Below are 24,355 nucleotides of genomic sequence, written 5' to 3'. Positions count from 1 at the left end.
AGGGATGTGGCACTACTGGAGCAAGTCCAGCGAAGGGCTACAAAGATGATTAGGGGACTGGAGCATCTCTCTTAGGAGGAAAGGCTGAGAGAGCTGGGCCTGTTTAGCTTGGAGAAGAGAAGGCTGAGAGGAGATCTTATCAACGTGTACAAGTATCTGAAGGGAGGGTGTCGAGAGGATGGGACCAGACTCTTTTCAGTGGTGCCGAGTGACAGGACGCGAGGCAACGGGCACAAACTGAAACACAGACAGTTCCGTCCGAACATGAGGAAAAACTTTTTCACTGTGAGGGTGACAGAGCACTGGAAGAGGTTGCCCAGAGAGGTTGTGGAGTCTCCTTCTCTGGAGATATTCAAAACGCGCCTGGATGCAATCCTGTGCAATGTGCTCTAGGTCACCCTGCTTGAGCAGGGGGGTTGGACTAGATGATCTCCAGAGGTCCCTTCCAACCTCAGCAATTCTGTGATTCTGTGAAAAGGATATTTTGCTAACTGAAATTCACCAGTATATCTGACAGCACAAACACATATCTTAGGATTTTCTATGTACTTTACAGAGGCAGCTCTGCAAGTGAAAGTTTATTTATAAACCATACTTAAGTAAAGCATTGCACTAGAACTAGAAATTCCATGGATTTTAACCATGTCAAAAATCTATTCAAGTTAAACGCACAGCATTAAAATGAATTTTGTATAATAACAGTTCTGCAATATTCCTAACTTATTTTCCTCCACCAATTTTTATGTATTAGTGTTTGACAATTTGGGGTCAGAGGGCTACAACCTACATCCCTCAGGAAGTAATCAGGTTCTACATTCAGCCACAACATCATCATTATAAACCCTTATTAGGATTTATAGTACTGTAAATAAGCAGTGTACACACACTTTTCTGTTGTGCTGACATGTACAGGTTAGGAATGCCACGAGTTCTGGAAGGAAGGAAGGGCTCAATAGAAAAAAGGATGCGTGCCCTGGTACACTCGTACCCAGTAGTAAAGGTTTTACTCACATTTTTGTTGTCAGAGAAGGTTAAGGAAAAATTTGATATATTTAGTTAATCTATAATCTCTTTGTTATCACATGCAGTTCTGAAGAACACCTCCTCTAGAGCACCAGCTAAGCATTTTGTTCTTTAATATTAACTAGAACTGAAAGACTACAAACTTTTTTACAACTTTCTGTCAAATCCTGCATCCAATACGTTCAAGTACAACTTTGACATACAATATTACACTGAAAGTTCAGTTCAATGACTTAAAAGGATAAATCACAAATACTCTATGAACAGTAAGACGTAACCTAAACTAAAAAATGGTTTCTGATTCTCCTCGTGTCACATTCCCTTCTCTTCACCCATTTCTTACTAGTTCTTCTCTCGCTCCTGTGTAATGGTGCTGTTCCCTGCGAGATCATACTGCTACGTATTCTCCTCCTTTCTGCAATTGGTTCTAAAACCTGTGCATGCACCTCTCAACATATGAGCAGCAAGATGGTGCAAAGGGTTGAAGAAAGGAGGACAAATAAGCAAAATAATTCCCATACAAAAGGAAACATTAATATTTTAGATCAAACGCCTTGTGGGCTAAAAAGATGTTCATAAAGTAGAGAGCACAAAAAACGCTGCCGGCTGTGAAAGGCTGAAAAATTGAACATAGTGAGTTTCCTAAACATCTAATGTTACGCTTACTTGTGAGCCAGGAAACAACTCAAGAGTTTATGGGAGAACACCCACTCTCCAACACTTGTTTAATTTTCTTGAATCTGATAATGTCCTACCAAAGCCCTGCCATATGAGAACTAGCCCCCCGCTAGAGGAAGGAACTGCTTGTTACACTTTCCCCCTGTTTGTAAAGGTGAAGTGTTCAAATAATGTTGAGTAAGATACAGGCTAAAAAGGCGGTGCACAGCCCTGCATGTGCACACACACACACCCACCCCCTCCATCACGGACTGCAAGAACACTAAAGTGGGCGATGGGCTTTGGCAAGCCTTGGCTGAGCTGTGTGAAGCCACCTGAGACACAGCAGTGCACCCCACCGCTCTACCACGGGCTGCCTCTCGGGTGCCAGTGGCAGCAGGCAGTACCTGTAGCCGCACCCCAACTCTTCCAGTGCAAAGCCCAATGACTTTGGGCTTGTCCAAGGGACTGAATCAAAGCACTGAGCTTCTCATAGGATCAAAAAGCTGCATCCATGCATTTCTTTTTACTGAATCTGCTAGGGGATTGGAAATTACTGATGGAAGGGTTAGGAAAACAGTTGGAAGCAGTAACCACTGGCAGTGCCTTTCCTCAAACCAACTCTGTCACTTTTAAGAAATGTTCCAGACAGAATTTTGGAAAGCATTTCCAGGAGCTTTTTTGGGAGACAGAAAAATGACCTGATGGGTCAGGAGAAGCCACAGACACCTGGCTACTGAACCAACACCTAGAAGAAAAATACTGAAAAAAGAAGAGACTTCCTGACTGATTTTAAGAACTCAGCCATTTCGACAGAGAAAAGTCACCGGAGCAAAAAAAACAATCACATGTTACAAGATGTAACTGGGAAAGAAACAAACCACCCATTTATAAAATGTATTAGCATTTCCAAGAAAAGGTTGACCATCAAAAAGCCTTCTGACTAGAGGAAGAACAACTTGGTCATTTGGTTCAACAGACTACTGCAATCAAAGCCCTAAGTGTTGCCAAAATACAGAGATTTTTAATCCTGCTTACTCGGCAGATATTAACCACAATATTCATTCACAAGTATTTTATTTATCATCCAACATTTGGCCTAAATTTACATTTAAGTTGATATTCTGTTTCATTCCCTATGCCAAAGTAGCGCTGGTCTAACATAAAACTGGCACCTTGCTGAAGACCACCACTGGTGCCTAGCTATTCACAAGCATGGAAAAAGCTCTAGTCTGTCTCTTTGTAAACTAAAAGAAACAAAATTGAGTACCAAATAGAGATGGAGGAAATTTTTCTCAAAAGGGAAAAGCAAGAATACTGAACTCATGCTGCTACAGGGGGAAAAAAAAAAAAGAGAGAGAGAGAGAGAGAGAGATGAGGAAGATGACAACTAGACTCAGAAAGATAACATAGTTCTGTGGTAGATTTTCTTTTTGTTTGACAAGCCATGGCCAACAAGAGAACATCTGAGACTGTCTGCAGGCAAAACTTCCGTTGTGGGGCAAACGGCAAGAAACTGTTCCAACCTTTTTACCCTTATAAGTTCCACAAATCCTACAGTATATACATAGATGTTCACATAATTTTAAGTATTGATAAAACTCTATAAAAACAAACTACATGCTGACACCATCATAAGTATCATGCTCTGTTACTAATGTGTTATTAAGCAACAACGCGTGGCATTTAAATCATAAGTTAGAAGTTTCATAGACGTAACTCAGTTCTTGTCCATCCTGTGTTAGGAGACCTTTACTGCAGCAAAAATATTGAATTGACACTCATAGATACGTCTCAGTATTGTTCCATATCAGCATCAGAGCTTGCAAGACCACTAGGTGCTATACAACAGAACTATAAACATACACAGATTCCAGCTACATACAATAACACAATACATGAGTACAATAAATATCAAATAGCACAGCCATTTCTCCGTTTAGCAGTACTTCACTCAAAGAATAATGCTGTATTCAACTGAAAAAGATGGTGAGAATTTGGAAAGTCAGAAAGCAATTATTTTAGTCCCTGTAATTTCCTCATTCAACACTGACACCAAATAGAAAGATAACAGAATTGGTAAAGGGTTGTTGCTTCTTGAAAGCTGCCACTAGTATCTGAAGGGACAGAACAGGGCATTCAAGATCAAATAGTGCTAAAATATCAACCTAACACTAAGACTCTCACCTTGAATAAAATCTCATCCTTGCAAACTCATATTGCAGAGCCATTTCAAAGACTCACATTCTTAAAACAATAAAAGAAACCAAGTATCTGCTAAATGTTTTGATATGAAAAGACTGAAGAGAAAGAAAGAGGATACATTTCCAAAGAGAGAAGGGAGGGAGGGAGGGAAAAGAGACTCAAGGGATTTTAATCTCCTCTCTTAGTGTTTGCATCAGAACATTGTATTCTTTTCATGTCTGGATCTAACTGCTGAAAACAACCACACACACAAAAAAACAAACAAAAAAACAGAACAAACAGAAAAAGCTTCCAGCTCTGGGACTCTGTTTGGAACAGGTCTGTAACATGCACCTATGTCGGCTCTACACCAAACATCCTGCTCCAATTACACTGCATGGGCCCTACACAAATACATCTATACTTCTCCATTTGGATTTGGCGGAAAATATTTTTGTTTCTTATCTGAACTGAGCCGGTCAATGTGACAACATTAGTCGCTAGGCAGTGACCAATCCTCACTTAACAGCACCAGACTCCAATCACTCCATTTACTCTAAGGTCAGTGTTAACTTCAGTGTTAACCAGCCAAAGCTGCTGCAAGAGGCAAGACAGTATTCTTTCCTAGGACTATCCTAAATCTATTTTGCATGACCGTAGAGTTCTTTAAAATTAATTACAACAGCCCCTTTTAATTAGTGTTATTATTTTTCTCTAGAAAGTACAGATTTCTACATCAAGCTTCAGATTTATGGTATTATGACAATTCTTTGAAAAGAACTGGAATTACCTTTCCATTTCTCCTTTCTAACTACAAATCTTATTTAAACTAGAAGACATGTTCTGGAAATGACAAATTTACAGGGGCTTTATTTAACTTGGGTTATAATTGCTTTGGTCTCCTTCAATAACATTCTCCTCAAAAGCTAAAAGGTTAACAAATATTTAAATTTAACTACCAAGTCTGTCTTTTATCTTGCAGGACTAATACAAGACTTCTCAGTTGTCATCTGTTACCGTCTTCTTTTCAGTAGGCCAAGATCAGGCAATCTACACACAGTCTTGAAAGACGCAAGGACAAGCCAGAAGTCCTGCTCTCCTCTCTCCTTCTAAGGCACCATTCTCACTTGGGACAGTTAATGAAACAGCTTAGATGGAATGGAGGACTCCCAAATACTTTGTCCAAGAGTTGCAATATGTACTTCTACCATATTCTGTGCAAGACAAATACATCATCTCAGTGCTTACAAAAGCAACTCCGTGTTTCTTCTCCATGTCCCCTTCAACAAGGTGAACAATGAATCTAACATAATACACAATGAGTGTACGAATAGGATTTAGTTATTGACTTAGTAATATGGATAAACAGGATTTACTTATCAACAGATGGAAGCTGTGCAGCAGATTCTTAAGAGCAGTAACATGTTCCAACTCCCTAAAATTAAATAAATTTTGTACTATTAATTTTTATCTGATAGGTATTTTGAAAGAATCATTGAAATAGAAGAAAATGACAATAAAGCTAAAATATGCAATTCTGCTCCTGTGCCTCTGGCTGAGACACCCATCCAGCCGCAGTCCCCAAGCAGTCACCACTGCACTGGAACAGACCCTCTGTGGTTGTATGCTCAGGGCTGAGACAAATCCACTAGCACAAATCAATTAAGCACTTTAAGCACTTTTTTCAACTGACAGCTTCCTCTGTTATCATGAACACCCCTCGGCAATCCCACTGGAATTACACAAACTCCTCCATTTTTCATGTCCTATTTGTCTCCTTTCACAATCTCCTTTGACTTCACTATGTAATCCTAACTAGCTCGTCTGCTACGTAAATGGAGGTACAGATAATAATAAAACAATGCCTTTTGCCAGGAATAGTAAGATAATTTATTTGATCTTATCCTGTAAACTTCCCCCTAACCCCCCGAAGAACCTCTACTTCATCTGACACACAGAAGCAACAGTGCTAATGCAAAAAGCAGCTTTTCATTATGTTGTCTTGTAGTCACTGTTATTTGTGAGCATTTTTATCTTTATTTTTACTCTGCCACATTCTGTCACTTCTTACAAAGAGTAATTATATCAGCCAATTATACCTCAGTTAAAATGTGTTTATCATTTACTAAAAAACCCTCAAATATTTGATGTCACAACGAAGTTACTCTAGATCAAGTTTGCAGACACACATACATGCAAAAAAGAGACTTAATTCTTCAAAACATAACAAAAAAGAGGAACAGCCAGCAAAACCAAGCATCAATATTTTAGGAAAAGAATCTTTCAAATATTAACATGGAAGGCTTTTCGGTTACAAAAAAGACAAAGAAAAAAGCTTTCCATTTCAGCAAACTGAAAAAGAAAACGGCGGGGTGGAAACAAAGTTAACAACCTTAAGGTAATCTGTATGCAAATACAAGAAGTGAATAACAACTCTAGGAATCTTAAGCCCTAATGGAATTCTTTAATTTTTTTTTAACTAGCCAGTGACAGTTAGGAACAGAAGCTCTTCCTCTGCTACACTAAAAATCCAAACATTTCATGATTTTCCAAACTCATAGCAACAGGAAGTGAAAGGCTAGAAGCCAAAAGAGAAAGAAAAAAAGTTGTTGTTGTCCAAAATAAGAGAAATAAAGAGAGAAAACTGAATACTGGAAAAAAATTAGAAATAAATACTGTTCTTCAGAACAGTGCCCTGCCAGGAAGTGACTGGTCTTAAATGTTTCTTGTACAGTATTTGACAGTTCCTATGACCAATTTTATTGCATCTTGGGGTCAGGAACTGGGGTAACTGATTGTGCTACAAGTAAAAGTGGGCTATTTTGCTCGGGCAGATGGTTTCACTAACTGAATGCAGCTTCTGATACCTGAACTAGCCACATCTAAATGGCATGACAGACATATTCTAACCTTCTCCCCACTTCTCTAGAAAGAAGACCACCTGATTTTTGCAAGACTTCTGTGTAGCAGGTTACTTTTATCATATGTTATGATTTTCCTTCTTCCAAATGTATGATCCTATATTCTAGCATAAGCAACATCATTCTCCACATTAATCAAAACAGACTAGTTAATAAAGCTTGTAAAATCTCTGCTGCTGTATAGCAGGATATTAGCAGAGTATATTCTTATTTTTAAATATGAAAATGTTTTAGACTAGATAATCTCAAACTATTGTTTCTCCCCAATAAAATTTACAGCATAAATATGTAAAACATATTATCCTATCTACCTTGTTTGGTTCTCCAACTTTTAAGAGTGAAAACAGACGTAACTCATTTCTTTCTACCTTTGCAAGTACAAAGGTACAAACTCCACAATTCCCCCACAACAAGAAGCAACCAATTACCTTGCTAATTACTGTATGTGCAATATCACAAAGTAACATCTTGTGTGGGTATGGGCAAAATGCCAAATCATACTCTTATTCTCCCTCAGCTGCACCACACCTTTGGGTGCTCTGGTTATTTGCTTTTTTATCAGGCTCTTTGAAATCTGAAAGCCAGTCCTGCTCCACCCTGTCAAAGGCACGTCCCTCTTTGCGTCACAGACATTATGCACAGCGCACATCAGTCTCTTAGTGGAGATAAGACTCTCCTAGGGCATCTCCAACAGCTCTCACAAAAAAGTGCACTCCTCTGCCAGCTCAGATGGCGATTAAATCTTTTCAGTTCTGCTCTTCAGGAACTCAGTTTAAGTCCTTTATGATGCATCAAAGAAGAAAAAGAGCTGCATCCCTGGCACTACAATCCTGCCAATAAATTCACAGCCTTCACGAGCGAGGGAACACTCCTGCAAGCACCCTGACATAAGACCTGTGTCCTAAAGAATTTTTGTTGAAGGGAAAAGCAACTATGGTGGAAGTTACTGCGGAGCCCCACAAAGGAAAGTTTGTCTTCAAAGAACTCATAACCCTCTTCCTGATCCTTACAACCTCCATGTCTCTGGCAATGAAACAGACCAAAAAAAGAAATAACTCAGAAAATAAGGACTAAGAAAAATTAATTTGCAATAGAGAAAACTATAAAAATGTCCTACCACATTCACTAGTGTTTCAGGATTTGCTGCAAAAGTTTCCCTATATTGTACTCCACTAAATGGTAGCAAGATAGACACCCATGTTGCATGTATAATCTGTTCCCAACAGAGCACACTGCACCAGCAAGGAAGCTGAAGTGTGAATACACAGTACCAAAATGGTTGTGCCAGAATCAGCATATCAGCAAAGCTTTCACTGGTAAAACTCTCTACGTATCTCAGCTCTGTAAATAGCACTGATCTAGTAATTGTCTTCCAAGAGCAACTGAATCAGAAAACAAGAGGTGAAAATATTCACTTTCAGAGACCAGGATTTTATTAGGATTAACTTAAAACTATATGATTTCAAGAGGTGAGATTACAGTTTTATTTGTGAATTTTCTAGCAGCGATTGAAAACCCACTTAGTCTTTTATAAGATAGCTCTGACTGGAACAGAAACTTAAGTATGTCGTACTTCTCCATTCAAAGTCTTGTCAAATTCCACAGACTCGAAGGCCCTTCTGAATTTATTCATGGTTTCTTTATTCATATTCATCCTGTAGGATGACTATGTTCTTGTTTCACAAACCATTTATATCCCCACTGAAGTTAATGACATCTTAAGGACAATTTGCAAACGAGCAAGGGTGTTCAGTAGCAGGTAAATCAGAACACCATACTGATTAAGGATGAGAAATACTGCTAGGTAACTGAGAACATCCTCCTCAACTGAGAAACTCTGGGGGGAAAAAAAAAAGTAGTAGTTACAGGAAAAAAATATGTTTATTGTACAGATACTTATCCAACATCAGCATTCTAAAAGTTTTAATTTTGAGGTGTAACTTTCCTTCCCAGGCTCTACAACACCTATAACATAAAACAGAAAATAGTATTTTTGGAAACATTATTTTGATTGAAAAAGAACAGACCATCTCACTGTTAGGCAGAAGCTCAATTTTGCCATTATATTCACTAACTTGCATAAGATTTCTGTTGGGGGAGGGAGGGACCCCACCTAATCAACATCTACATGGACAGTGCAGAATTAACCTCTCACAAATTGTCTTAAAGTATGTATTCTCTGAATTCAGAGCACTTGACTCTTCAAAATCCAAATAATTAACAGGTTTCTTATGTCACCAGAATTCACTCATAGTGTTCAGGTAAGGTTATTCCATTAACACAGCAGGAGGACTTGAACCATTAACAAAGCACACGGAGTCCCCCCCTTCCAAGAACCCGGAATGACTGCGCTATTTGGCAGCAACAATCTCTTGTCGCAGAGAGCACATGTGTGACTGACACTCGGTGTGGCTGAGAAGGTCACATGGGGAGCCCAGCTCACCCTCAGCTGGGAAGGCCGTAACAAACATGCCAGCTTGCAGGTATTTTACATGCCGCATCTGCTGCCGCAGCGTAAACATCATCTCAGAGTGTCCACAGCCCAAAATTAGGTTCAGCAAGATTTTTTTTCTCCATAGCAGCAAACGGGAGGAAAACAGCCATTTCTCCCAGTTTATACCTAACTGAACCTGAACAGAATTTCATGCAACGTCTTTTTCCAGACAGAGCTTTTTGCCTTAGTTCCAGCCATCTGTTACAAACAATGGGAGTGTTAAAAAGAAGTCTGAAGAAAACTCCATAATGGGAAGTGTTAGGCAGCCAAAACACAAGGAGAGCTAGTAGCCACCTCCCTAATGGATGAATAGAGCAAGTGCTTTTATCATCTTTAAAAACACATGCTGTTCAAGTGATGGTTTGAAATATTTTATGATGCTGTATAGCAAGTCTGCAAAAATGTCAACGTTAAACATGAAAACCTTTGTTAAAAAAAAAAAGTGTCATTCAAAATGCATGTTTTCTCTCTTCCCAATGACAGGCATCTCAAAACATTGTCACTTGTAAGGAATTACTGCCTGTCTGAATATTTGCCTGTGTAGACAAAAACTCATAAGGAAATCAAACTCGAAATATACTGTGATCTCTTGACAACAGAACATGTCCAAACACGCACTCCACACTCCTGCACACTTATAATTAGAGTGCTCTGTGATATGGATACCAAATATTTTGTCATCAGTAAGACCATGAAAGGCTCAGAAGACAAGTTATATTTTCACCATTTTTACCTGTTCATATGAGTCATGAAAATTAAGCAAAATTCTTCCAGTAGGCTGAGAAAGACCTTAAATAGTACAGATCTATTTCTCAAGTGGAACAGAATTCAAAGTGAAAGAAATTTTGTCAGAGATACAGCTGGCAGCAACTATGGCATGGAGCACAGCTGTACTTATGTCATATACAATTTCCGGAAGAAGCACTGGACAGCATACCAATGGATAGCTAAACTAGATGCCCAAATATAAAAAAAGTTTTACTACACATTTTTCCAAAACTGTCCAATGGGATTTTTTAAGTGTAAACCATCACAATGTTTATGTGTCAAAAGGAAATCTTTCTGATAGCTTTTGTACAAGCTGGATCAGGCTAAACTACAGTGAAACTCAAGCCTCTAATTAGGTCAGACCAAAGCCATGGATATACACCAAAGAATATTCACAGATATTTATACCAAATATGGGATTCTTATAATGAATAAAGCCAGCAGACAGCACTGGAATACATGAACTGCGAAAGTAAGTCATAAGCCTCTCACATCCCTTACTCTGCTCCTACTGTTGCTCCTGTTAGGTGGTTGCTCGGGAAATCCCTGATGCTCCAGCAGGTACTTTTCACCTGACAATTTCTCTGATTAGTCTGGTTTGTTTGCCTGGGCAGGGGAATGAAGGGGTTGCTCCTGCCATCAGTAACCTGTAACAGAGCTTGGCAGAAAATATTTGTTTAAATATTCAACTATGTAGTATGGTCCCCAAAGGGAGAATCTTACTCATTGCTGGTCTGGATAGTTTTACAATATTGAACTCTATGTGCAAAGAAACCTCTTAATCCTTCTATACATTTTAAATGAGTCTAATGAATCTTTTATAGGATATTACTATGTATGTAGAATAAACATACAGAGACAATCAAACTTACTAACTCTCATCACACACACACACACACAAAAAACCCTTTCACCCTTAAAATTACTGGCACCCAAGCATGTGAAAGCCTCACTGCCTTGGGATTTTCATACACTCTTCCAAAATGAGTTTCCAGTTTGGACATCAGTGGGAATTGGTTCTCAAATTAAATCAAATTAATTGATCACTCAGTGATCAAAACAAAAAATAAAAATAAACGAACAAAAGCAACTTAGGACAGTCAATAGCGGCCACCATATACCCATGAGAAGCACATGGTATAAAAGAAACATCTTTCAACCCTACACAGCTATATCAATGTATCTTATAAGCAGGAACCAAAACATCTCAGCAAAGCTGTTTGATTAGTCTTCTAATGCATCTTCATATTTCATTCTATTTTCAAGCAAAAGGAAGCTTTACAACATATAACACAAAATACAAACATAAAGTAAGAATCTTTTTTAGATTACTGATACTAACAGATACCTATGGTGCTTTGACACAAGAATTAGCTTAAATTTACTATCCTGGTTTTTACTATCAAGCTATTTTGGTCCCTACCTAACATGCAAAATTTGAGAATGAAATTACTAACCTGCCTAACTTTTTTTTTTTTTTTAATATATAACCTAACTGTTACAGCTGCATTACTACGCACTTTGCTTTTTTGACATGATGTGTTCTCAACAGAGATAAGATAATGTAGTTTCTTGCAGAAGTCGAGCAATATTGCCTAAGGCAATGAACAACCTCCCGCACGAACTGCAGTATATTTCCTGAACTAGGAACGACTGTTCTCGCCACTTACATGATATGAGGAAAACTTTACATAATAGTGTAGGAGTAGAGAAGTCAGTTGTTCAATACTGTTTGAGTCTCACTCATGGGAGCAGAGAAAAAAAATAAGCTAGTATTTCCAAAAGAAAAAAAAAGTGTTTTATAAAATGTTTAGATTTTTTAAGTTTCTATTACCATTTCTGGGGTTGAAACATTACTAAGCTTCAGAGGATTTGTTTATAAAACAAAGTATTGATTTTTGTGTTGCCTCTCTTCCCTGGACCCACCAACAATAGTTTGTATTCAAGTTCTGCCTCCACTTACCATCAACCAAGGAATGCACAACTCTGTTTTGCTACCCCAAACACATTCAGGATGCCCAGGACTTCAACTCTGTATTGAAGCGGGGAAAAAGTAGAAAAGAGGGGAGAGGAGGACTAAAATTGACCTACAACTGGCCACAAATGAAAAAAATTGTCAATGGAAAAATCCAAGCATATGTTCCCTCCCTTGTAAAACAAAATGAAACGCAAGAATACATTCAACCAGCCTAATAGCTTCAAAAGATTAACAGTTTAAACATGGACAATCTGTGTTACATGTACAATACTTGCAGAAGAACCCCAAATGTCAATGATTTTGCTTGAAATTATCACAATACAAATAGGGAAAGATAAAATAGGCAACAACCTGAGGAAACGCTTCAGCTTTCACCAGCAAATATACTGTATCTGTGCAACACAGGAAGTTATACATAGCATGAACAGGTACACACATGAACTTGTCCTACAGAGCGAAAACCAAATCAGCTAGAATCAATTTAAAACAAAAAAGAAATACATCACACCTTCTACCCCACTTGATCTTGCAATGAGTTTATGCAAAAGCACCACCAACAGATGTACCAGGAGAAATGCTGGTTTAAAGGCAAAATGAACACTTCTGAAGGCTTGTTATGAATAGGCAGGAAAAAGACTTCAGGTTCAATGCCTGGGAAAAGTTCCTAAAACCAGAACAGCTCTGAGAATAAGCAGCAGACTAATCATCAACATTGCCCAGCACCCCAGCTCAGCAATGCAGAACAAGTCCCTTTACAGGACAACTGCAGCTTGCCGTGGAGGCGGGGTACAAGAAGAAAAGTCACCTCCAGCTCTTCTTGGTACCCAGACTAACACCCAGTATCTCAGGCCCCATGGAAGGGAAATAGCACTTGTCACCCTCCCACAGGACTTTACCATACATATGTTGTTCTTGAACAATTTCTCTGGCACAGGGAAAGTACAATTACAACATGCCATCCATCAAGATACCCAGCTTCCGGGCTGCCATACGGATCAGAGCAGCGACCTCACTGATGCCACAGTTGCTGTGTCAATAAATAGCAGCAGCAAAACAGAACTGCTATAGTTTATTACAAGAAGCAGAACTGTACAATCTCTAAGGCAGTCTGCAGCATGTTGTCCACAGAGTCTGTGTAAACAGCTACTATCAGGACCTATCACCTTAGAGACTTTATAAACTAAAATTATCTACTTTTTTTGTTATTGTTAATTCATAGCCCCATAGAGACTGTAGTTGTTCTGGGGAGGCAGAAAGTGAGAAATAATGCTTCATTTACCAGAACTCATCACTTGAAAAATTATGCCGGAATTATGTATTAAGAGCTTATTGCTAGTCTATGCCACACAGCTAGCAGTACATGCTTTAGTACTTCAAATGCAACATTTACTTCAGTTATCAAGGAAACAATGAAATACCCTATACCGAACACACTTTGCTGCATTAAACTAGTAAAGCATTTAGTGGAGTAGCACTTTGTGTGGTTTGGAGAAGAAAAACAGGAGAACAAGGAATTCTCTCTCTCTGATGTTTTAGGAAAATTCACAAAATCCATTGTTCAGCTGGGCTCAAATAGCACCTGGGCTAGAAGGTGGTCTGTTGGGCTGCTGGCTGACTGCTGATGCACATTCAGCAGTCATACACTAATTCTTCAACTTAAACTGTAACATAAACTCTGCATGTCTACTGTTCTGCACTTCAGCTGTACTGCCTTTATAGCTCAAGTTCTAGCACTCACTGGTACAAACTGTACTGGCTGCTCATAAAACTATAAATACGCATGCCTTCTAAATCAGATTATTTATTCATACATCAAGCCTGGAAACAGGCAGAAAATAAGTAAGATGATGGAAAAACGAAAGTACTTAACTATCAACCCTTTACACCAAATGAAACCAGAACTTTTAAAAAGACACCAAATGTGAAGGATTATGACAATTGTGGGGTTAAACTGCCTGACTAGGCCTAAATTATGCCAGGCTGACAGAGAACACTAGGTTATTGCCCCCTACATCCCCCAAAACACATTATCAAAAAAAAAAGAAAAAAAAAGTTACCAGGTAAAATTGTCATTCAACTTACCAAAGTGCCATGTGGTTTACGCAGTTAGGAGCACAAAATCAACCAGCAATTTGTTGGGAGATATTTCAGTATAAATGGTCCTTTCGTAAATTGACTTAAAAATAATAATCAGAAAATAAACAACTAGTTTTCTGAGGATCCAACTAAAGAGACAATGCTTAAATACTATTAAACCTATGGTTTGAGACAAATCCACAGAGTTTCAGTCTCAAGGAACCAGCCTGAGTCTTTTGAAACAGAAATATAGGTAACAAGACTGCTACATGGAAACTGCTCATCTCTGCAAGGAAAAAAAATCATAGTTAAGGAAAAACATGCATGTATATCTTTTTTATTTTTATCCTTTTTCACTATACCACACACCTTAAGAAAAATAACCACTTTGTTTTTAAAAGCAAGGTCACTTTGAGTCACTGAATCACAGGTCTCTAGAAAAAGGAGGATTACCAGGATGATTTGACCATATACGGGGAACCTACAAGCCAGAAATCTCAGTATAACAGCAGTAGGATCACGGGGTTCTTTGTGCAAAAAGAGTAGCAGCAGAAAACCCTGCCCCAACAAAGTCACATTTAAGACAAACTTTAAAGAATCTAAGCACAACACCCATGATGTGACACTCTGGTTATCATACCCTTCTGTGACAGTTTGCAGCCTCTCTCTGTTTTAGAGATATTAATTTTATTTCTCTATTCTTACTGGTCTCTTTTGGAGAGAAAAAATTTAGATCACAAAATATAATTAAAAATAAACTAGGAATTAGCCTGGATGGTAGAAGACACCACTTTCTTCTTTTTCAAAGCTCTCTAATAACCACAAGTGACAAGAATAATCATAGAGGCAGAGCAGGATATGTAGAAGTACACAGGAAAGTCTGGCTACTGTTCCTGCACAGCTACTTATAAACATTAAGACCACCCTAATCTTGGGGTTGGGTTTTGTTTGTTTGTTTTTAAGTCCTCTCCCTTCTCTTAGACTTTGTCTTTTATTTGAAGTAAAACAAGCCTGTGACTTTTCTACTGCAACACCCCTTGGATTTTCGCGGACTTTATGCTACATAGATTGCAGCTGCAAAAGCAAGATCTTTAACAAATACTTAGCAAAACTCCTTATCAAAATACACAAATTAACTATGAGATAAGATTAATTTGAGTAGTGAAGAAAAACCTAAAATTTACTTGGGTAATAAAATTAACCACCATATTTCAACATATACAGGAGTGGCAGAGTTATTTGAGAGCATAAGCTATGTATGCTATCCAATTTTCCATAAATCAGGTCTTTCAGTCTGGCTCCTTCAGCAGCCTCTTTTTCGCACATTCAAGATAAAAAAGAAAGCCCACAATTCAGGCTAAAATGGAAGAGGCACTTCCTTCAGACTTTCCATGCAATCAAAGTCAAACTGAAAGGGAGAGAGCAAAAGACAGACTGCCAGTGCAGTGATTACTCAGCTAAGTCAAGTCACAGGACAGCATGAGTTTTAGCTAAGAAACAGTATTTTCCTTCTTAAGCACTTATCGTATTAAAAAAGATGCAACATTGAAAGTTACTTTCCTGACGGAAAATACATTTCTTGCCCTAGGTAATTAAAATAATGGTATTCTCCTTCTCTCCTCTCTCGAAAAAATAAAACACAAAAGAAAGCATTATTAGAACTGCTTGAGTGAGTTCTGTAGCCAGAGAAGCAGCAACTATAACATAAGACAAAAACACATTTTCTTCAGATTTTGGTCTCCTCTCTCACCACTAACCCTGTCCAATCTTGCTAAGCAGGCAAAATCTATCAAGAGTACCATCTGGAACTTAGAATACAAACCAGAGATTTAATCTCAATCCCTCATTCCAAGTGCCACTGTAATTTAAACACCTTAGTTTTAAATGCACACAGAGGCACCTAAGAGTTATGTGTTGTGTGTACAGTTAGACAGTTACACCATTTGGACATCCTCCTATGCTTTCTGTATTAAAAAAACAAAACCAAAATGAAATAACAAAAAAGAAAAAACCACCAGATAGGACTCCTCACAAACATTTCACAGCTGGTCTCATTACATCAAAGATAAATTATCCATAAGCATACTTGAAAAGTCTGTTCTTTTGCCTGAAGAACAACCAGGAGTGAATGGAGTATCCTTGATCTAGCCACAGTATACTGCAGCCACTGTTTTTAAACTGACAAAGCCTGTTTCTGAAATTCTACTAATATTTCTCACAGGCAGCTTTATATGGCTAACTGGAAAAAAATATGAAAAGCATTTTTCTACTTTGAGAACAGTTTACTTTGTGTTTTTTGGAACACCAACTTTATCAGAAACCATCCAAGCGCTTGGAACCAACAACACATCGCTGTCCCAGGGCAGGCAGATGCTCTGCCGCATCAAGTTCAATCCTGCAACAAGAGCACGCTCAAGAGCCACTCTGCAGCTCTCAACAAGCATGTATTTAAAAACAAAACCAAATATAATTAGTAGAATACTGTGAAGCAGTTATTCCATGGCAAGCTTTTGAAAAGCTGGCAGTAGTTTTCTGATGAAAGAGGAAAGTTCTTCTATCACAAGACAAATCATGTACATTTTCATTTGCTCAAACCTTATCTTGGATAATTCACAGCTCATTTGCCACAAAAGTCCATACAGTCTGATAGAAAGGAGGAGTCAAGAATCCTAGTTTTGAATCTCACTTCTGCTGCACTGTTGCTTTGTAGTTCTGGGATTGTGCCATCAACTTCCATAACTGTAAAATGACAGAGTTAGCGTTCTTCAATCTACCACATATGGCAATAAGGCATCGAAATAGTTGAAACCCTAAACTGTTCAGTGAATGCATTTGCAAACAACAGCTGGGAAGGACATTTGTTTGTTTGTGTAAGAAGCAGAAGCTTAAGATCTAGTCCTAATGATGAAAATCAGTTAGAATAGCTTCTAACAGATTGTGATCCATGAACCACTGGCAGACTTCAAAAACATGATGTGGTCCACAGCTAGTCCTCAGAACCACAATGAACATCCTAATGTACTGTTTTGATATTAGCAACTATCCTTGATGATCCTCAGGAAGTCTAAAGACAGACAATGTTCCCCAAGTTTAAAAATTTGTGACCTACCAGGTCACAGCATTTAACATAACATTTTACATTAGGATGAAACAATGAGAGATGCACTCAAAAGCCAAGCATGCTTAAGCTCCCCTAAAGAAACCAGAAGCCATTCGTTCTAGCTCAGTTCACTCAAGGAACAATACGATGCCAAGTTTCACTCAGTTTTGTCTCTTGCATCTCCTTCCTATTCCTCCCTCTCCCTACTCTGCCAATAATTCCAGATTCCACCCTGTAACCCTCCAAGCACCCCCCGTGATTTCCTCTGTCCAATCATCAGAGGGGACGGTGCTATGCCTGCTGCCTGGCTTGCCTGCCAACCTCAACAGATAGCCACTGAAATGCACAATGCATCTGTCCCTTACTGGGTATGCTGATTTGGGTCTTTCTCTCCCACTTTTCACAAATACTGCTATTATTGGAACTAAAAAAAAATTAGTATCTTTGAAATTTCTAGCTCTTTCATACTTGGTTGAAATTCAACAAGTTCAAAAGTTATTATAGGGAGAATGGACAGGCAGTATAACCACATACGGAAGCAAGGCTTAAGAAATGTAAAAAAAAAGTGACACAAAACACCACACTATTGCCAGCATTACAGATGTTGCTAGACATAACAGGCAAACATTATTCTTTTGAACAGGATGAAATATTGTATCTTAGGAATATAGTATTTATGCTAATACAGCTTTGAAGCATAATTACCAGGCATCCAAATTAAAATTGATCTCATAAGGGTTTCTGATGGTCTTCCTTGCCCCTATTTTTCAGACTTAAAGAAGGCAAACTTTGCAGATGTTCTGCATATAAGCCCTGTCTTACAATTCTTTAGAGAGCAGTAATCCATTATCCCAAATATAAAAAAAGGTATCAATTTACATGCATGTAGCATCTTCCAGGCTCTGGCAAGGGAGATGAGAAGCAGAGGAAGAAGCTCAGTGAAGCTCAGCAATACAGGCCAGGCCATGCACATAGCTATAGTAAGTTTGTACTAGGTCTTACTAATATATTTTGGGGTTGCCTACATTTTTTTTTTTTTTTTTTAAATCACAATACCATGGTAGTATTTTTCACTGTCCTGCACAGATGACGGCCATGCTTGTATGAAAATCTCAGGAAGGATCAGAATCAGAAACTACATAACAAAGAACATTAAGCCTTTAATGATGATTAGCTTCAGCAATTAAGGATGCTTTTTAAATTGGTGCTCTGGTCAGGATTCACCCTGTGGGTAAAGCTTTAGAGCTGTATGCCTACCCTGTCCTAGTGGTTCTCCAACTGCACTCCACTGGACAAATAGTAATCTGCAAAAGCTATTAGACATGGTTCATTGCCACACCATGAAACTATAAACATTTCTACCTTTCTAACCAAAAGATCAAGGTCCATGAGAAATTTTGAGGGTTGACACCACTCAAAATAAATGCAGTCTATTGAATGACTGCTTTTGGCACAAACTCCACCAAAAGAACTATACACAGATCTGCAACTCTGACACTTCATTTCATCTTACAACACAGCTGTTTTGCAATGTTATTTCAAGAGCAGGATTGGCCAACCAAGAGACATATGACAACTCAGGTTCTACACAGACCTGCTGACCCCTATTTACCTCTGTTATTCATGTGTTGACTGAGAGCAAGATAATAAAATACCCGACTGTTGGAGAACAGGTATCAAGGATCTTCACCTGTTAACAATAAAACCCCACATACCAGTGTTACAACTCCAACTCTCAGGAAGCAATAGAAATATCAAGAAAATTGACTGTAAATTATCTTTTTTTTTTTAATTCATTCCACCAAAGACAGAGAATAATATCTGCAGCTATAACATAATTAGTAAGATGCATAGCTAAAACACATGTGTTTTGTTTGAATCTTCCAGCTTATGCATCTACAAACATTTTTAAGTTATCAGGAAAGCCAGAATCAGGACCACAACATTTCAATGAATAGAGAAGAGAGTCTTGTCTGTTTTGACTACTCAAAGAAATTTGAGAATTAATGCAAGAGGAGTAGGAAGGAATAAAGAAAAATCTAGGCAGGACACAGGCACAAATACAGAGAATACTTGTCTGACTCAACATACAGACACTAGCCTTAATCATATATAAAAACATATTGCTGGATACACAGTACAACCTACTCACTATATAAATCTGTCCAAAGCAGACATTTATTACCCAAATTGAAATAATCAATTTATAGTTCAAAGACTGTAATTAGGTTATTGCAGATGATTTGGTAATCTCACTTTTTACAATTTGTACTCTCTGGTTTGGATATGCACTGAAACTCTTTATTTTCATGACACTGGAAGATACCACCTAACAGGGACCCAAACAAGAGACATAGTATTCAGTTAAGGCATTCCGAGAGAAACAGCACACATGTTGTACTGAATAACATTTCAACCATCTTGTAGTTTTGTTCAGAATATTTGTGCCACAGAACATGAAAGACCAAGTAGCTTCCACCCTTCTTCTTCCACTAATTCACTCCAGTGAAAGCAGTCTAGCAGCTTTGAAGAACAGTGTACAAGTCCAGCCAGTTATCTTGGTTCTGTGATACGCAGTAACATGAAATACATCTCCTCTAGCACAGCTAATTTCCACTTCAGAGCTAAACATTGATGACCTATACTTTCATTAACTTCTGCCTTGTTGTTTCTGAAGCATTTAACATATTAAAAAGGCAGAACAAAGTTCAAACTCAAGATGATAACCCCTGTATGTGTGACTGCAGAGTGTTTGAGCTGGGAAAAGGTCTCCATGCAAAGGAAAGGAATCTCCCAGTCCAGGTTCACCAAGTTTTTCCAAAAGGAGATCAGGGAAAACACGATGGTGCAGTTAGAAAGAAGAGCAGTTTGAAACACAGAGTTTGCTTCTCCAAGGGCTGGGACAAATACATGCAGAAAAGCTATTATTAAATTAGTGCCCCAATGTAATATTTCATAAGCCACATTTAAAAGTCTGAATCCAATGCACCCATCCCCACTAGCACCATTAGGAGACCATGTGCGCAAAGAGAATTTCTTTTAAAAGGAAAGAAAAAACAAAAACTATTTTTTTTTAACACTGACAGAACTGAGACACTATTTGTGACATAAGCAAAGCATGTACGTATGGCACCAACATGATTTATTTTCCAAGAAATTTTGCATAATAGAAACAGTGAGTTGGTGATTTAAACAAAATAGCTCATTTGAATGATAACCTGAAATCACTGATCAATGCGCAGCACTAGCTTTGTTTCTGCTTCTTCCCCCATGCACAAATGTAATTCCACAACTAACATGGGACCAGTATGCTATGTAAACACCTATCCCTGAGCTTGTGCAAAGCCTACAGCCAGGGGAAAAATGTTGTTGAAGATGCACAGCACACAAGAGCATAACCCTTTTGGAAGTGACCCATCTTGCATACTTTTTTAAAAGCCACAAAGCAAAAAAACGCAGCAGTGTTACAAGAAAAACTGTGTTTGAGCATGAAGCAAGTCTAACCAGCTGTCTTGAGTCTATAGCAAGACCCAAAAGAAGGATGATTCTGCTGACATCATTTATAGCAGCTCAGCAGTTGGCAGATGTCATGCCTATTGGTGTCCTGCACACACCATGTGGCTGAGACTCCCCTGGCCAGGCACAACCCTGGACACAGCACTGGGAGTCTGGGCCATACCACCTTCCTGAATCTGAAAGGAACCTACACACTGCACGTGGCAAAGGTGTCTCAGCATATGCCTGGCTGCAAACTGTCTGACTAGTCTCCAGATGTGTATCACAGTTTGAGCATCCCAGGGTTAAAACAGCTTTGGTTATGCATGAATTTTAAAGGAAACAGGGAACAACAATTTCATGCTAGCAGAATGGTCTAAGAAATGAAGAATGAAAGTCACTGCATTTCTACTAGTACTCAAGTACTTTGGCATAAATTGTGTTTAAAAGTAGAAATAAACAAATTGAAATAGGAAAGCTGACTTAATGCATCAAGTGAAAGAACAGAACTGAAGAGACTTTGTTTTACATCCCAGCACATGCACAGACTTCAGCCAAGTCAATTAATCACGCTGTGCCTCAGTTTCCCAGCCATTAGATAGGAAGGAACCTTCCATAACTTAGTACCTCTCTAGCAACTTAGGATTCATGAAAGCTAGAAACAGTTTAATTTGCTTATAGCTGCACTTTCAATTCTCTAGCATTTTCTAAGTACTAACCTTTAATTACAGAGAGAATTTAAAGTTTCTACTCTTACATCTCATGCTTTATCACTGGTACACTACATCTGCTTTGACAGTAAAACTCCATATAAAACTTCCAGAAATGCTGGTTAGCTTTTTCTACAGTACTAGTATGATTCAACTAATTTGGGGGAGGGAAACTTCACTAGGTATCAGACAATCTGCTTACACATTCATTCTGCTTAGTCTGCTCACAGTGCGCAGATTAGATGCGAACTAGCAAAACCAAGAGGCATTATAGTGCTCTCTAGGACTTGTGGCAAGCAATCCTTGGGGGGGGGGAAGGTTCAATGCTTCTGGAAATAGTATTCTAACATTTTTATATTGTTAGTTCTCAAGAACCATTTCTGTATCCAGTATTTACATACAAGTAAAAAACTTGCTTTCCTTAAGAAATTTAATTTATACATTGTAAAAAAAAAAAAAAAAAATCAAACAATATCACAGGAAACAGAGGGAAACGGAAAGACAACAAAAGGAAAAACAAAAGAGTGGCAATATATTAGGGAAAAAAATCAACAGTAACACTGAACTGTTTATACAAAATTATACCAATTACTGTGATGCAACTTAAATAAAATGCTGTTATACAGCCAAAAAGACCAAACGGAGTAAAATGCAAGTACTCATTCTAATTTATCTTCCATTTATTTGAAACGGTGACAGGGGCTGATGACACAACAAACCAGAATTAACACCTGTTCAGCAAAGCCTGGACAAGGGAACCTCTGACTACTTACAGCACAGCAAAGCACTGAAGCAATCTAGCAGCCAGTTCATATAATAACAAATAGGATGTACATGAGCCAGGTGAGCAGTTGGAAGTTGCTTTAGACACCTGCAAACCTAGCTGTGTCTTTAGCATTGTCAATGCATTCAAAGGAGTTTCAGCCACAGACATTCATGTTCTCTTTATGGCCAAGGTTTGAAAGAGTTTGAGAAATTGGAAGTACAAAAGAAAAAAGGAAACTGCATTTAATGCAAACCAGTCACAAGCTCACCACATTTTTTTCTTTTTTAGTCTTTCTAGATTTGAAGCTTTGACTGCAGTAATTTAGTAATCCATCTTGTAGCTCCAAGCAAAACATTAATAGATAAAGTTGTTTTACTCAAATTGTATGATTTCTGCTACCTGCAAGAATGTGTAGTTCAGAAAAATGCCAAAGAAGGTTCTGATTCCCTCTTTCCTTGAGCTGCAAGGTTTTTTTTTCCCGAGCTAGCAAAGAAAAAAGCCACAACCAACCAAATTCAAAAACAGAGGGGAAAAAAATCATAAAGACATTTTAGCAAATGGCTAGCTTGAAAGCAACCACCACTGTTTCTGAGCATATTCATTTATCCTTTTTCCTGCAATAATACACAAAGACTTTTCTTCTGATTGGGGGAAATTAAATCAAGAAAGTCTTAACAGCTAGAAAGCAACAAAGTACACCCATGCAAAACTCTCTTTTAAACAAAAGAAGACAGACTATTTTGTCCAGATTGCATCATGTACTTATCTTCCCACTGTGTCTCAGGAATTTGTTTACAATATGAATAATTTCCATTTGAACTGCTTGAAAGCAGCTCTCTCTCACTTATTAGCAAGCCAAATATATTTTCATTTCTTACTATAAATGGGAAATTTTGATGTACGTGATGGTGTTTTTTCCTAAAGTTAAAAGCCAACATCTGCATGTTTTGTATTTCTTCTGCAGAAACTACGGCAGCGAAAATACCAGATGGCTAGAGGACTTTTTTTCTAATGGGACAGTGAAATGATCTTGGTCATGATATCCACGGTATTAGCTACCAAGCATATCAACAATTCTGCACACTTCTGTTTTAGTTGGTTTCCTCTCCTAAACCTGCTTCCCTGCCACAGAAGAAAGCACCAGCAGAACATAAAATAGTGCACCTAAGTGTTACTTAATCCAACATTATAATCCATTAAAAAAAGAAGAGAAACACTGGAAGTCAATGCTAAATGAAAAAGAAACACAGTTAAATGTTGCAATCCTTGAATTCCCTTAGCACTTGCAAAGATTGACAATCTAGGCACTTCCAGTGACTTAGTTACTCAACTTAAATCAACCTGTGGTACATTACAGATACCATCACTATATTCTCTTGTTTTCAAATGAAGAATACTCTTATAGTATAATTAAACATATAAATAACCATTTGGCTTAGAAGAACCATAATACGTTATTTCAGCACAGAATAGATAAAGTATCTACAAACTCTTCTAGATGTTCTTTATGCAAGGCCCTCACCCAAAAACAACAGTCAGCTCAACACAAACATATTCACTGCTGACAATCCATGACTTGGCCACATGACTGTCCAGCCTGAATTTCAGGTATTAGCTACGTCAGAACTAATTACTGCAGACAGCTTGACAAGGTCTTTCATATCATTCAACAAATGCTGCACTTGCTAAAGCCCTAGTGGAGGACAGTGAATAACAAATCTCACCCAGCTCAGTAAGGCTCATAGTTTTGCTGACTGTTTTCTCCATAAATTACTTTACATAATTGTGGGCCAGCAAGCCTTTAAAAGTACTGTCAGGAATTCAGCGACCCACGATGTATAAAAACTACTGCCTGTCATGTTTACAATCAAATGTATGAGATTTTCTTTCTAAATGATGACAGCTACAGAAATGATACTGCTTTTAATTGTACCAATTGTGCAGGTTTCTAAATTAGCTTGAGAAACAGTGCTTCAGGTTATTCTGCCCTCAACTTTAAATCTTGCCGTTCAATGAATAACCCTGTTTAGAAAAGTACAACCTATCAAAGAAGATGTCTATACTGAACTAGAAGTTTTTCTGGTTAATAAATTCTTCTTCCCTTCATCTTTAGTCATGGATGAGAGATACAATACATAAGCACACACAAATACCACTGGAAGTTCATAGGATCACAATATGAA

The 24,355-nt window shown here is 38.1% G+C and overlaps 1 protein-coding gene across 5 annotated transcripts in view; it reads right to left on the bottom strand.

The window, feature by feature from the left end:
* ARHGAP10 (Rho GTPase activating protein 10) overlaps positions 1–24,355 on the bottom strand; it is a 153,755-nt gene that overhangs the window by 111,691 nt on the left and 17,709 nt on the right. The window lies entirely within an intron of this gene.

This window comes from Apteryx mantelli, chromosome 5 (assembly GCF_036417845.1).
Source record: "Apteryx mantelli isolate bAptMan1 chromosome 5, bAptMan1.hap1, whole genome shotgun sequence".
Taxonomy (NCBI): domain Eukaryota; kingdom Metazoa; phylum Chordata; class Aves; order Apterygiformes; family Apterygidae; genus Apteryx; species Apteryx mantelli.
The sequence above is the reverse complement of the archived record's forward strand: the minus strand, read 5'-3'. Positions and strand labels throughout refer to the sequence as shown.